At 43.4% G+C, this 12136-nt stretch overlaps 1 protein-coding gene across 2 annotated transcripts in view; it reads right to left on the bottom strand.

Moving 5' to 3' along the window:
- Positions 1-12136, bottom strand: part of CORO2B (coronin 2B) — a 142513-nt gene that overhangs the window by 60432 nt on the left and 69945 nt on the right. The window lies entirely within an intron of this gene.

The raw sequence follows: 12136 nt of genomic DNA, 5'->3' as shown, positions 1-12136 counted from the left end.
TCTCCTCAAAGTACTCAGTGAAACGATGAACAGCCATCTTTCTACTTTCAAAATACATATTCCTTGTACAAAAGTGAACACACCTGGAAGTCAGTGGGCATTTGGTATACTGAAGAACTGAAAGATAGGGATCTATGACATAGAATTAAAGATTCCAGGGTCTTCAAATGTACTCTGTCTAAAATAAAAAAAGAGTTAAAGGCAGTTTCCAGGCACACCCCCCACCTGTCCTTAGGTCTTCTTGTTAATTTTAATACTAGTCCTTTTTTTCTCTTCTTTCCCATTTGTGTGAAAGATCTAAAACTGACGATGCAGGGGAAGCCATTAAACTGACTATATTCAATGTGCTGTTAAGTGTATAAAGTCAACCAACTGGAAAAAAATGAATTTCTGTCTAGTCCCATGTATTAATTCCAAAAGTAGATTTTTAAAAAGTCACTGTTCAAGCTACATAGTTAACTGGAATGTATAGCAATACTACTTTACATACATGCAACACAATTAGCATTGTTGGAACATTTACCTCGGTCATCCACACAGATGCTTTAACTGTATGCACCAGAGAAGATTCCAGAGACCTATTTGCATATACCGTTTCCAGAAAAGAGTGTATACAATCATGCTAAACGTGCTCAGATGCAAATCAGTGTAACTGTGTACTCATTTTTGCTTGTTCCCACTGTTGTTTAGAGTTTGTGATATGTACAAAAAGAATAAAAATAAAATATGGTCCGACCTGTGCAAATATTGTTACATTAGTAGGATTTGTGTGTGTAGTTATTTTCCTAAGTTTATTAAAGAAAAAGTCTTTATGGTAGCACAAGTGCTGATACCACAATAAAGTCTTACACTATAATGAGATAAGTCATTTTAAATGTTTAGAAAAGCATGAGCACTTACACCGTTGTAAAGTGGCTTAAGCACTTAAATCTCTATCACACACTGACAATTTCATATTTAGGGATTCAAAGCAGCTTATATTCTCCAAGACTAACTAGCATCTACTGGTAGATGAATTTAAGCGAGCACTTAAACAGAGAGACACGTGCAATTGGAGTCTTTCGTTTGACAAAGCGAGGCTGTTTTTAAGATGGGCCCTTCCACCTACTTCCTACCTTGGCATAACTCACACAAATGGACTGTTCCGTAGCATTAACTATATATCTATAGCATTTGCTGCCAGGCAAACACTATAATTACTAGAAGTGAATAATACCAGCCCATACTTCTCCGTTCTTAGCCAAAGAAAATCAAGCCAGATTCTGCAGGAGACTTATCCAAACACAGAACCAATATTATAGGTGCTTTATTCACCTTTTGGCAATTGATAGTATACAGTTAGTGAGAGATTTTACTTTCCTTCATCCTGGTTTTTCCACAGAAAATAAGAAGTCTCTGCTTTTTTTCTGCGCAACATAAGAACGTAAGAATGGCCGTACTTGGACAGACCAAAGGTCCATCTAGCCCACTATCCTGTCTTCCACCAGTGGCAAGTGCCAGGTGCCCCAGAGGGAATGAACAGAACAGGTAATCATCAAGTGATCCATCCCCTGTCGCCCATTCCCAGATTCTGAAAAACAGAGGCTAGGGACACCATCCCTACTCATCCTGGCTAATAGCCATTGGCGGACCTATCCTCTATGAACTTATCCAGTTCTTTTTTGGACCCTGTTATAGTCTAGTGTGTATTTTGTATATAAGCTGTTTAGAGGTGTTCTATACAATTGAGACTCAAAACAATAAACAGAAAAGTGAGATTAACGTTCTTGTTTTCAGGATTTCAGCATCGTTAGATTTCTGGTTTTACGTCCCTGTTATTTTTCCCCCCCACGAAAAGGTAGCCAAGCCTCTAGTCCAACCATAATGAGAGGAAGCCATAAGCCCGAGTATTTCACTGGAGAATTCAAGTGTTCCTCTCCTTTATCCTCAGTATTTCTTGTAAACAATGTCAAGTAGCTCAAACGCTTCTGTGCTTCACAGAGCCAGGCAGTGAACTATCTGGAAATTGCTTCACACTGTTTTGTTGAGAAGAACTGCACTGGGTGGTACAATGATCACTGCTGCTATCAACTCCCTGACACGGAGGGTTCTCTGGACTGAACTTTTTTCTGGATGCATGTTTGTTTTTGGGGCAGAGGAGAAACAATGGTGCCTTAAACAGCTAATCCCTTCATGTGGGAGACTCGAGACTAAGTCTCACACATCAAGCCAACATCACCTGGGAGAATTGTGGGGGTGAAGCTTTCTGGAAGGAAGGAAGGAAGTGCACCCCAAACAGCCAGCACAAATAGACCCACTAGATTTAAAGGCTACCAGCCCACCCAGCTACATAGCCCGTGATTCAGCTTGAGTTTCAGAACAGGAAGACAGTCAGAATGCTTGGGGAGGGAGACTCCCAGATGAGTTAGGACAGACCAAGACAAGGGAAAAAAACCCCACTTAAAGATGTTTGCAGTCTCCAAAAAATCGCTAGGATCAGGAGGTTTATAAAATTAGAGGGGTTTTTAATGCTAGGGAAAAATAGCAAAAAATACACAAGAAGTTATATTTGCATACATTTGCATAGCGTTTTACCTCCTATCCGCACGAACAATGTCAAAAACCGCTGATGACATGATTTCAAGATCTCTCCTCCCTCTCAAGTTTTGTCCTCCCCTTTCCAGTTGTTAAAACCAAGCACATTGAACTGGTGCAGGATACCCATATGTTTCCCAAAGGAGAGGAGAGCAACAGTTCTGTGCTTTAGCCCAAGTTCCCATGCCAGTGTGTTCTCCGAGTTCTCAGGCAGGGATACCTGGGCAGACATGAAGGCAATTATGGGGTGAAATCCTGGCCCCACTGAAATCAAAAGTAAAACTCCCACTGACTTTAAGAAGGCCAGGATTTCACCCACGGTGTTCCATAATATCAGTGTAGTCTAGTGGCTCGGATGCAGGACTGGAAACCCCGAGTTGTGGGATCTATTTTTGGCTCTGCGCCTGCTGGATGACCTTGGGCAAGTCACTTCATCTCCCTGGGGCTCAGGTTTTCTTCCCTCTTTACAAAGCAGTTAGTGATAGTACTGTGTTTGTATAGCACAATAGGGTCCTGGGGCTGCTGGGTGCTACAGGAACAACAAAATAATAGCACCTAAAAGTGTAATAGAAGCAAGAGAATCTAGCCAATATGCCCATAACAGCAATACTATTTTGAAATGCAGTTCTTCAGCAGTATATGTGGCAGCTGCCTGTGGACTCCTTTCAAACCAGATTTATTTGATATATCTTAAGTCAGATATTTACAAGATTTCTGGGAAAAATTACATGCATTTGCTTTCACATCAAGCTATCGTTATCATTAGCGTGTGAAAGATGGCAGTAAAACATCTCCCGGGGCCACCCCTGCCCTCTTCCTCATGCGAGTAACCCTGACTGTGCGTGTGTAAGCTAGAGGGGCAGGATCAGGGCTGAGGGTCTGACAGTCTCCAACCAGGGGGAGTTACTCTTTTTACAAATGTTATACTAAATTCTATGAACTTGTTCTGCTTGTTTCTGGTTGGTTTGGTTTGCTATCACGAGCTACGTGTTCTACATGCTACATGTTCTGGGCAACAAAGATATTTTGAAGAGGTAGCATGTGAGTGATTGCTGTTGACTTTAATTTTAAATCAGGTTATGGGAGCCCAAAAGCCAGCCAGTTCTGTGCACAACATGCTCATCACAAAATCTTTCATTAGTGAACTCCAAGGTCTCGCATTTTATTTCTGCACATGGACACCACTTACCGCGAAGTACAAGCATACCTTCTGCAGCTGTTTTGGAATTCAAAGCGTGAGTCTCCTCTTACACCCATGTTGCACCCATGTAAGGCCAATGGAGTTACCTCCAATTTGCATAAGCGTAGAATCAGACCCAAATCGTTTTGATCTGAGCTGCTATTCTTTCAGACACACACATTTAATTCATTAGAGCATAAGCTTTCGTGAGCTACAGCTCACTTCATCGGATGCATTTGGTGGAAAAAACAGAGGAGAGATTTATATACACACACACAGAGAACATGAAACAATGGGTTTATCATACACACTGTAAGGAGAGTGATCACTTAAGATAAGCCATCACCAACAGCAGGGGGGGGAAGGAGGAAAACCTTTCATGGTGACAAGCAGGTAGGCTAATTCCAGCAGTTAACAAGAATATCAGAGGAACAGTGGGGGGTGGGGTGGGAGGGAGAAATACCATGGGGAAATAGTTTTACTTTGTGTAATGACTCATCCATTCCCAGTCTCTATTCAAGCCTAAGTTAATTGTATCCAGTTTGCAAATTAATTCCAATTCAGCAGTCTCTCGTTGGAGTCTGTTTTTGAAGCTTTTTTGTTGAAGTATAGCCACTCTTAGGTCTGTGATCGAGTGACCAGAGAGATTGAAGTGTTCTCCAACTGGTTTTTGAATGTTATAATTCTTGACGTCTGATTTGTGTCCATTCATTCTTTTACGTAGAGACTGTCCAGTTTGGCCAATGTACATGGCAGAGGGGCATTGCTGGCACATGATGGCATATATCACATTGGTAGATGCACAGGTGAACGAGCCTCTGATGGTGTGGCTGATGTGATTAGGCCCTATGATGGTATCCCCTGAATAGATATGTGGACAGAGTTGGCAACGGGCTTTGTTGCAAGGATAGGTTCCTGGGTTAGTGGTTCTGTTGTGTGGTGTGTGGTTGCTGGTGAGTATTTGCTTCAGATTGGGGGGCTGTCTGTAAGCAAGGACTGGTCTGTCTCCCAAGATCTGAGAGAGCGATGGCTCGTCTTTCAGGATAGGTTGTAGATCCTTGATGATGCGTTGGAGGGGTTTTAGTTGGGGGCTGAAGGTGATGGCTAGTGGCGTTCTGTTGTTTTCTTTGTTGGGCCTGTCCTGTAGTAGGTGACTTCTGGGTACTCTTCTGGCTCTGTCAATCTGTTTCTTCACTTCAGCAGGTGGGTACTGTAGTTGTAGGAATGCATGATAGAGATCTTGTAGGTGTTTGTCTCTGTCTGAGGGGTTGGAGCAAATGCGGTTATATCGTAGCGCTTGGCTGTAGACAATGGATCGAGTGGTATGATCTGGATGAAAGCTAGAGGCATGTAGGTAGGAATAGCGGTCAGTAGGTTTCCGATATAGGGTGGTGTTTATGTGACCATCGCTTATTAGCACCGTAGTGTCCAGGAAGTGGATCTCTTGTGTGGACTGGTCCAGGCTGAGGTTGATGGTGGGATGGAAATTGTTGAAATCATGGTGGAATTCCTCAAGAGCTTCTTTTCCATGGGTCCAGATGATGAAGATGTCATCAATGTAGCGCAAGTAGAGTAGGGGCATTAGGGAACGAGAGCTGAGGAAGCGTTGTTCTAAGTCAGCCATAAAAATGTTGGCATACTGTGGGGCCATGCGGGTACCCATCGCAGTGCCGCTGATTTGAAGGTATACATTGTCACCAAATGTGAAATAGTTATGGGTCAGGACAAAGTCACAAAGTTCTGCCACCAGGTTAGCCGTGACAGTATCGGGGATACTGTTTCTGACGGCTTGTAGTCATTACAAAGATGGACTACAAGCCGTCAGAAACAGTATCCCCGATACTGTCACGGCTAACCTGGTGGCAGAACTTTGTGACTTTGTCCTGACCCATAACTATTTCACATTTGGTGACAATGTATACCTTCAAATCAGCGGCACTGCGATGGGTACCCGCATGGCCCCACAGTATGCCAACATTTTTATGGCTGACTTAGAACAACGCTTCCTCAGCTCTCGTTCCCTAATGCCCCTACTCTACTTGCGCTACATTGATGACATCTTCATCATCTGGACCCATGGAAAAGAAGCTCTTGAGGAATTCCACCATGATTTCAACAATTTCCATCCCACCATCAACCTCAGCCTGGACCAGTCCACACAAGAGATCCACTTCCTGGACACTACGGTGCTAATAAGCGATGGTCACATAAACACCACCCTATATCGGAAACCTACTGACCGCTATTCCTACCTACATGCCTCTAGCTTTCATCCAGATCATACCACTCGATCCATTGTCTACAGCCAAGCGCTACGATATAACCGCATTTGCTCCAACCCCTCAGACAGAGACAAACACCTACAAGATCTCTATCATGCATTCCTACAACTACAGTACCCACCTGCTGAAGTGAAGAAACAGATTGACAGAGCCAGAAGAGTACCCAGAAGTCACCTACTACAGGACAGGCCCAACAAAGAAAACAACAGAACGCCACTAGCCATCACCTTCAGCCCCCAACTAAAACCCCTCCAACGCATCATCAAGGATCTACAACCTATCCTGAAAGACGAGCCATCGCTCTCTCAGATCTTGGGAGACAGACCAGTCCTTGCTTACAGACAGCCCCCCAATCTGAAGCAAATACTCACCAGCAACCACACACCACACAACAGAACCACTAACCCAGGAACCTATCCTTGCAACAAAGCCCGTTGCCAACTCTGTCCACATATCTATTCAGGGGATACCATCATAGGGCCTAATCACATCAGCCACACCATCAGAGGCTCGTTCACCTGTGCATCTACCAATGTGATATATGCCATCATGTGCCAGCAATGCCCCTCTGCCATGTACATTGGCCAAACTGGACAGTCTCTACGTAAAAGAATGAATGGACACAAATCAGACGTCAAGAATTATAACATTCAAAAACCAGTTGGAGAACACTTCAATCTCTCTGGTCACTCGATCACAGACCTAAGAGTGGCTATACTTCAACAAAAAAGCTTCAAAAACAGACTCCAACGAGAGACTGCTGAATTGGAATTAATTTGCAAACTGGATACAATTAACTTAGGCTTGAATAGAGACTGGGAATGGATGAGTCATTACACAAAGTAAAACTATTTCCCCATGGTATTTCTCCCTCCCACCCCACCCCCCACTGTTCCTCTGATATTCTTGTTAACTGCTGGAATTAGCCTACCTGCTTGTCACCATGAAAGGTTTTCCTCCTTCCCCCCCCTGCTGTTGGTGATGGCTTATCTTAAGTGATCACTCTCCTTACAGTGTGTATGATAAACCCATTGTTTCATGTTCTCTGTGTGTGTGTATATAAATCTCTCCTCTGTTTTTTCCACCAAATGCATCCGATGAAGTGAGCTGTAGCTCACGAAAGCTTATGCTCTAATAAATTTGTTAGTCTCTAAGGTGCCACAAGTACTCCTTTTCTTTTTGCAAATACAGACTAACACGGCTGCTACTCTGAAACACATTTAATTGTAAGTCAACTGTCCTAAATCCTTTACAGGAGTGTTGTACTGTAGCTGATTTCTGACACAAAGAGTTGAGTGCAGCCTTACCCATGTTAATATTAAAAGCCATTCTTTCCTCCATGACCATCTTGCATAAGCAGCAGTATGCTTTTGTCATTGTTTTGCTCCATGATTAATACTAGATGCTAAAGGCTGGCTGGAAAGTCAGTTTTAAATACTTTGCGTCTCCAGTCCTGATCCTTCAATAGATTACTCGGGAAGATTAAGCTTTCCCATCTGGAACTTTTCAGGAAAGTAAGATGTGCATTGCAGCACTAATTACGTTTCTGTAATTCATGCACATTGAGGTGTTCTGGTCTCAACCTGAAAATTGTCATTTGTCTTCCTGGCATTAACATTTTACCAAAAAATCTGAGTGTAAATGCTCTCTCTGGTTTAGTGAGCCATAGTGTAACCAACTCTTCCCACTATCTTTTTGCAAATGTTTTCACCTGGACGGAAGAAATACGCACACAGAAGTGATTCACAGAAGTGAATTCTAAAACGTAACAGTGCCAGATTTGTTCCATTCCATTTTCAGGCATCAGGGGTGATATACAAATAGGCTTTCAAAATGCAAATGATGGGGATGTATGGAAGGAGTGGGAGTTAAGCTATGCCCAAGTGCAAGACAGGCACATGCTTGCAAGATATTGGTAAGTTTGGGAATCTTTTTCGGAGCATATTGAAATTAAGATGATCAGCTACTCTATCTTCCTTCTAAAATTACCTCTAAGTGCCGTATGTAACCAGTATTTGCAGTTTGATTTTTTTTTTAAGTTGGACGTTCAATACAGTATGACAATGGAGCATCTGCTAGATCTTTGTTTGCAACTCTGCGGTTACCATGCTTTGCGTTATACACATTTGAAGAGCATTTGCAAATGGCTCAGGTCAAGCTTGTTGGAAAATAGTAAGTATTTGCTATAAAAACATTTAGGGGAAAAACACGTTCCCATTAATTTTTTTTATCTGGGGAGCAAAAAGGCTATTTTCCATCAAACTATCTCCAGTGAAAGCAAGAGTGTTTTGAGATCATAGTGCAAGATGGGAAACTCAATATCCAGGGAGCGGCCTCTCTACAAAGCTCAGCGACAAGGACTTTGAGGCCCAGGGCTTGGGCAAGACCTTAGGAGCCCTGTGTGGATGCACAAGCAGAAAAGACAAGAGTAATAAAGCTCAGTTATGTACCTACCTTAGGTGTTCTCAGTTAGAAGAGTCCTATTAGACCATTTGATCAGCCTGTCCCTTTAGAACAGGTTGATTACAAAATAGCTCAAGCTAAGTGGATTTTAAAATCCAGCAGGTGCAGGAGTCCAAGCATGACCTTGAATTATTCACAGCACTTCGAGAGTTAGAGCTCTAGGGGCTTGATCCACAAAGGGATTCAGGGCACATAAGTCCAAATTTTAGATGCTCAAAACCCCCACTCAGCTGCCGCCTACTCTTGTTGTGGGCACGTACAAAGCCGGCTTGGGACGGAGACCATCCAACAGCTCGATGCCTAGCCCTGGTGGGATCCTCAAGCTCGGTGTCCCCCACCTATTGTGCTCTATGGGGCCTGCGCCAGTAGGCACTCAGAGGCTAACTACTGGATTGGGCACCCCCACAAAACACAACTGGGGGGAAGTTCATGGTGCTCGCCTTACACTCCACAGCCCAGTGGTTGGAGCACTCACACAGGATGTGGGAGTCCTGTGTCCAAATGCCCACGCTGCCTGCTGCAGAGCAGGGCCTTGAACCCAGGTGTCCCCCTCCCAGGTAAATGCCCAAACCACCCAGCTACAGAGTCGGACTCGCTCTCTGTGGCCCAACGACTATTAAATATTTCACAGCAAGTGGAACTGAGCGAGCTCCAGCCCAGAACATCCTGTAGCGCAGTGGTCAGCGCATTCACAGGGGAGAGGGGAGTCCAGTCTCTGCTTTGGAAGCAGGCAGAGTGAGGATTTGAACCTAGCTCTCCCACATGCTAGGTGAGTCCACTAACCACCCTGCTATTGGGCATGCTGGCACCATTCCTAAGACTTTGGCAAGATAGGGCTGACCTGGCTTTGGTGCTTAACGCCAGGCGAGGGTGCGTGGCTATGTACCTATGAATGCCGAGCAGAGGGAGGCACTGCCCTCCAGACCAGGGGTAAGCAGATAACTCCCTCTAAGAGGTGGGGTTGAGGCCACGCCCATTTCCTCAGCATTTCCTATTGGCTAGCTTAGGTGGCTCCCTGCTTAGCGGGCTGGTTTTGTGGGACTCTCCCCGGCACTGTATAGGGAATCTGGGTGTCTAAGATGGGGCTGAGGATTCCGCTGGGGAACAGGGCACCTAGACTTGGCGTTGCAGCACCTGACTTTCATAGATTCAGATATATTAAGGTCAGAAGGGACCATTATGATCATCTATTCCGACCTCCTGCACAACGCAGGCCACAGAATCTCACCCACCCACTCCTGCGAAAAACCTCTCACCTATGTCTGAGCTATTGAAGTCCTCAAATCGTGGTTTAAAGACTTCAAGGAGCACAGAATCCTCCAGCAACTGACCCGTGCCCATGCTACAGAGGAAGGCGAAAAACCTCCAGGGCCTCTTCCAATCTGCCCTGGAGGAAAATTCCTTCCCAACCCCAAATATGGCGATCAGCTGAACCCTGAGCATATGATCAAGATTCACCAGCCAGATACCCAGGAAAGAATTTTCTGTAGTAACTAAGATCCCACCCCATCTAACATCCCATCACAGGCCATTGGGCCTATTTACCATGAATAGTTAAAGATCAATTAATTGCCAAAACCATGTTATCCCATCATACCATCTCCTCCATAAACTTATCGAGTCTAATCTTAAAGCCAGATATGTCTTTTGCCCCCACTGCTTCCCTTGGAAGGCTATTCCAAAACTTCACTCCTCTGATGGTTAGAAACCTTCATCTAATTTCAAGTCTAAACTTCCCAATGACCAGTTTATATCCATTTGTTCTTGTGTCCACATTGGTACTGAGTTTAAATAATTCCTCTCCCTCTCCGGTATTTATCCCTCTGATATATTTATAGAGAGCAATCATATCTCCCCTCAACCTTCTTTTAGTTAGGCTAAACAAGCCAAGCTCCTTGAGTCTCCTTTCTTAAGACAGGTTTTCCATTCCTCAGATCATCCTAGTAGCCCTTCTCTGTACCTGTTCCAGTTTGAATTCATCCTTCTTAAACATGGGAGACCAGAACTGTGCAAAGTATTCCAGGTGAGGTCTCACCAGTGCCTTATATAACGGTACTAAAACCTCCTTATCTCTACTGGAAATACCTCGCCTGATGCATCCCAAGACCGCATTAGCTTTTTTCACAGCCATATCACATTGACGGCTCATAGTCATCCTATGATCAACCAATACTCCAAGATCCTTCTCCTCCTCTGTTACTTCTAATTGATACGTCCCCAGCTTATAACTAAAATTCTTGTTATTAATTCCTAAATGCATAACTTTACACTTCTCACTATTACATTTCATCATATTACTATTACTCCAGTTTACAAGGTCATCCAAATCTTCCTGTATGATATCTCGGTTTTTCTCTAAATTGGCAATACCTCCCAGCTTTGTATCATCTGCAAACTTTATTAGCACACTCCCACTTTTTGTGCTGAGGTCAGAAATAAAAAGGTTAAATAAGATTAGTCCCAAAACTGATCCCTGAGGAACTCCACTGGTAACCTCCTTCCAGCCTGACAGTTCACTTTTCAGTAGGACTCGCTGTAGTCTCCCTGTTAACCAATTCCTTATCCACCTTTCAATTTTCATATTGATCCCCATCTTTTCCAATTTAACTAATAATTCCCCATGTGGCACGGTATCAAATGCCTTACTAAAATCTAGGTAAATTAGATCCACTGCATTTCCTTCGTCTAAAAAATCTGTTACTTTCTCAAAGAAGGAGATGAGGTTGGTTTGGCATGATCTACCTTTTGTAAAACCATGTTGTATTTTGTCCATTTACCATTGACCTCAATGTCCTTAACTACTTTCTCCTTCAAAAATTTTTCCAAGACCTTGCATACTACAGAGATGTCAAACTAACAGGCCTGTAGTTACCCGGATCACTTTTTTTCCCTTTCTTAAAAATAGGAACTATGTTAGCAATTCTCCAATCATACGGTACAACCCCTGAGTTTACAGATTCATTAAAAATTCTTGCTAATGGGCTTGCAATTTCATGTGCTGATTCCTTTAATATTCTTGGATGAAGATTATCTGCCCCCCTGATTTAGTCCCATTAAGCTGTTTAAGTTTCGCTTCTACCTCAGATATGGTAATATCTGCCTCCATATCCTCATTCCCATTTGTCATGCTACCATTATCCCTAAGATCCTCTTTAGCCTTATTAAAGACTGAGGCAAAGTATTTGTTTAGATATTGGGCCATGCCCAGATTATCCTTGACCTCCACTCCATCCTCAGTGTTTTGCAGTCCCACTTCTTCTTTCTTTGTTTTCTTATTTATATGGCTATAGAACCTTTCACTATTGGTTTTAATTGCTGTTGCAAGGTCCAACTATACTTGACTTTTAGCATGTCTCACTTTATCCCGACATGTTCTGACCTCAATAAGGTAGCTTTCCTTGCTGATCCCTCCCATCTTCCATTCCCTGTATGCTTTCTGCTTCTTCTTAATCACCTCTCTGAGATGCTTGCTCATCCAGCTTGGTCTACAACTCCTGCCTATGAATTTTTCCCCCTTTCTTGGGATGCAGGTTTCCAATAGCTTCTGTAGCTTTGATTTAAAGTAATTCCAGGCCTCCTCTGTCTTTAGATCCATAAATTCTTCAGTCCAATCCACTTCCCTAACTAATTTCCTTAA

This window comes from Dermochelys coriacea, chromosome 10, assembly GCF_009764565.3.
Source record: "Dermochelys coriacea isolate rDerCor1 chromosome 10, rDerCor1.pri.v4, whole genome shotgun sequence".
In the NCBI taxonomy this organism is placed as follows: Eukaryota; Metazoa; Chordata; order Testudines; family Dermochelyidae; genus Dermochelys; species Dermochelys coriacea.
The sequence above is the reverse complement of the archived record's forward strand: the minus strand, read 5'-3'. Positions and strand labels throughout refer to the sequence as shown.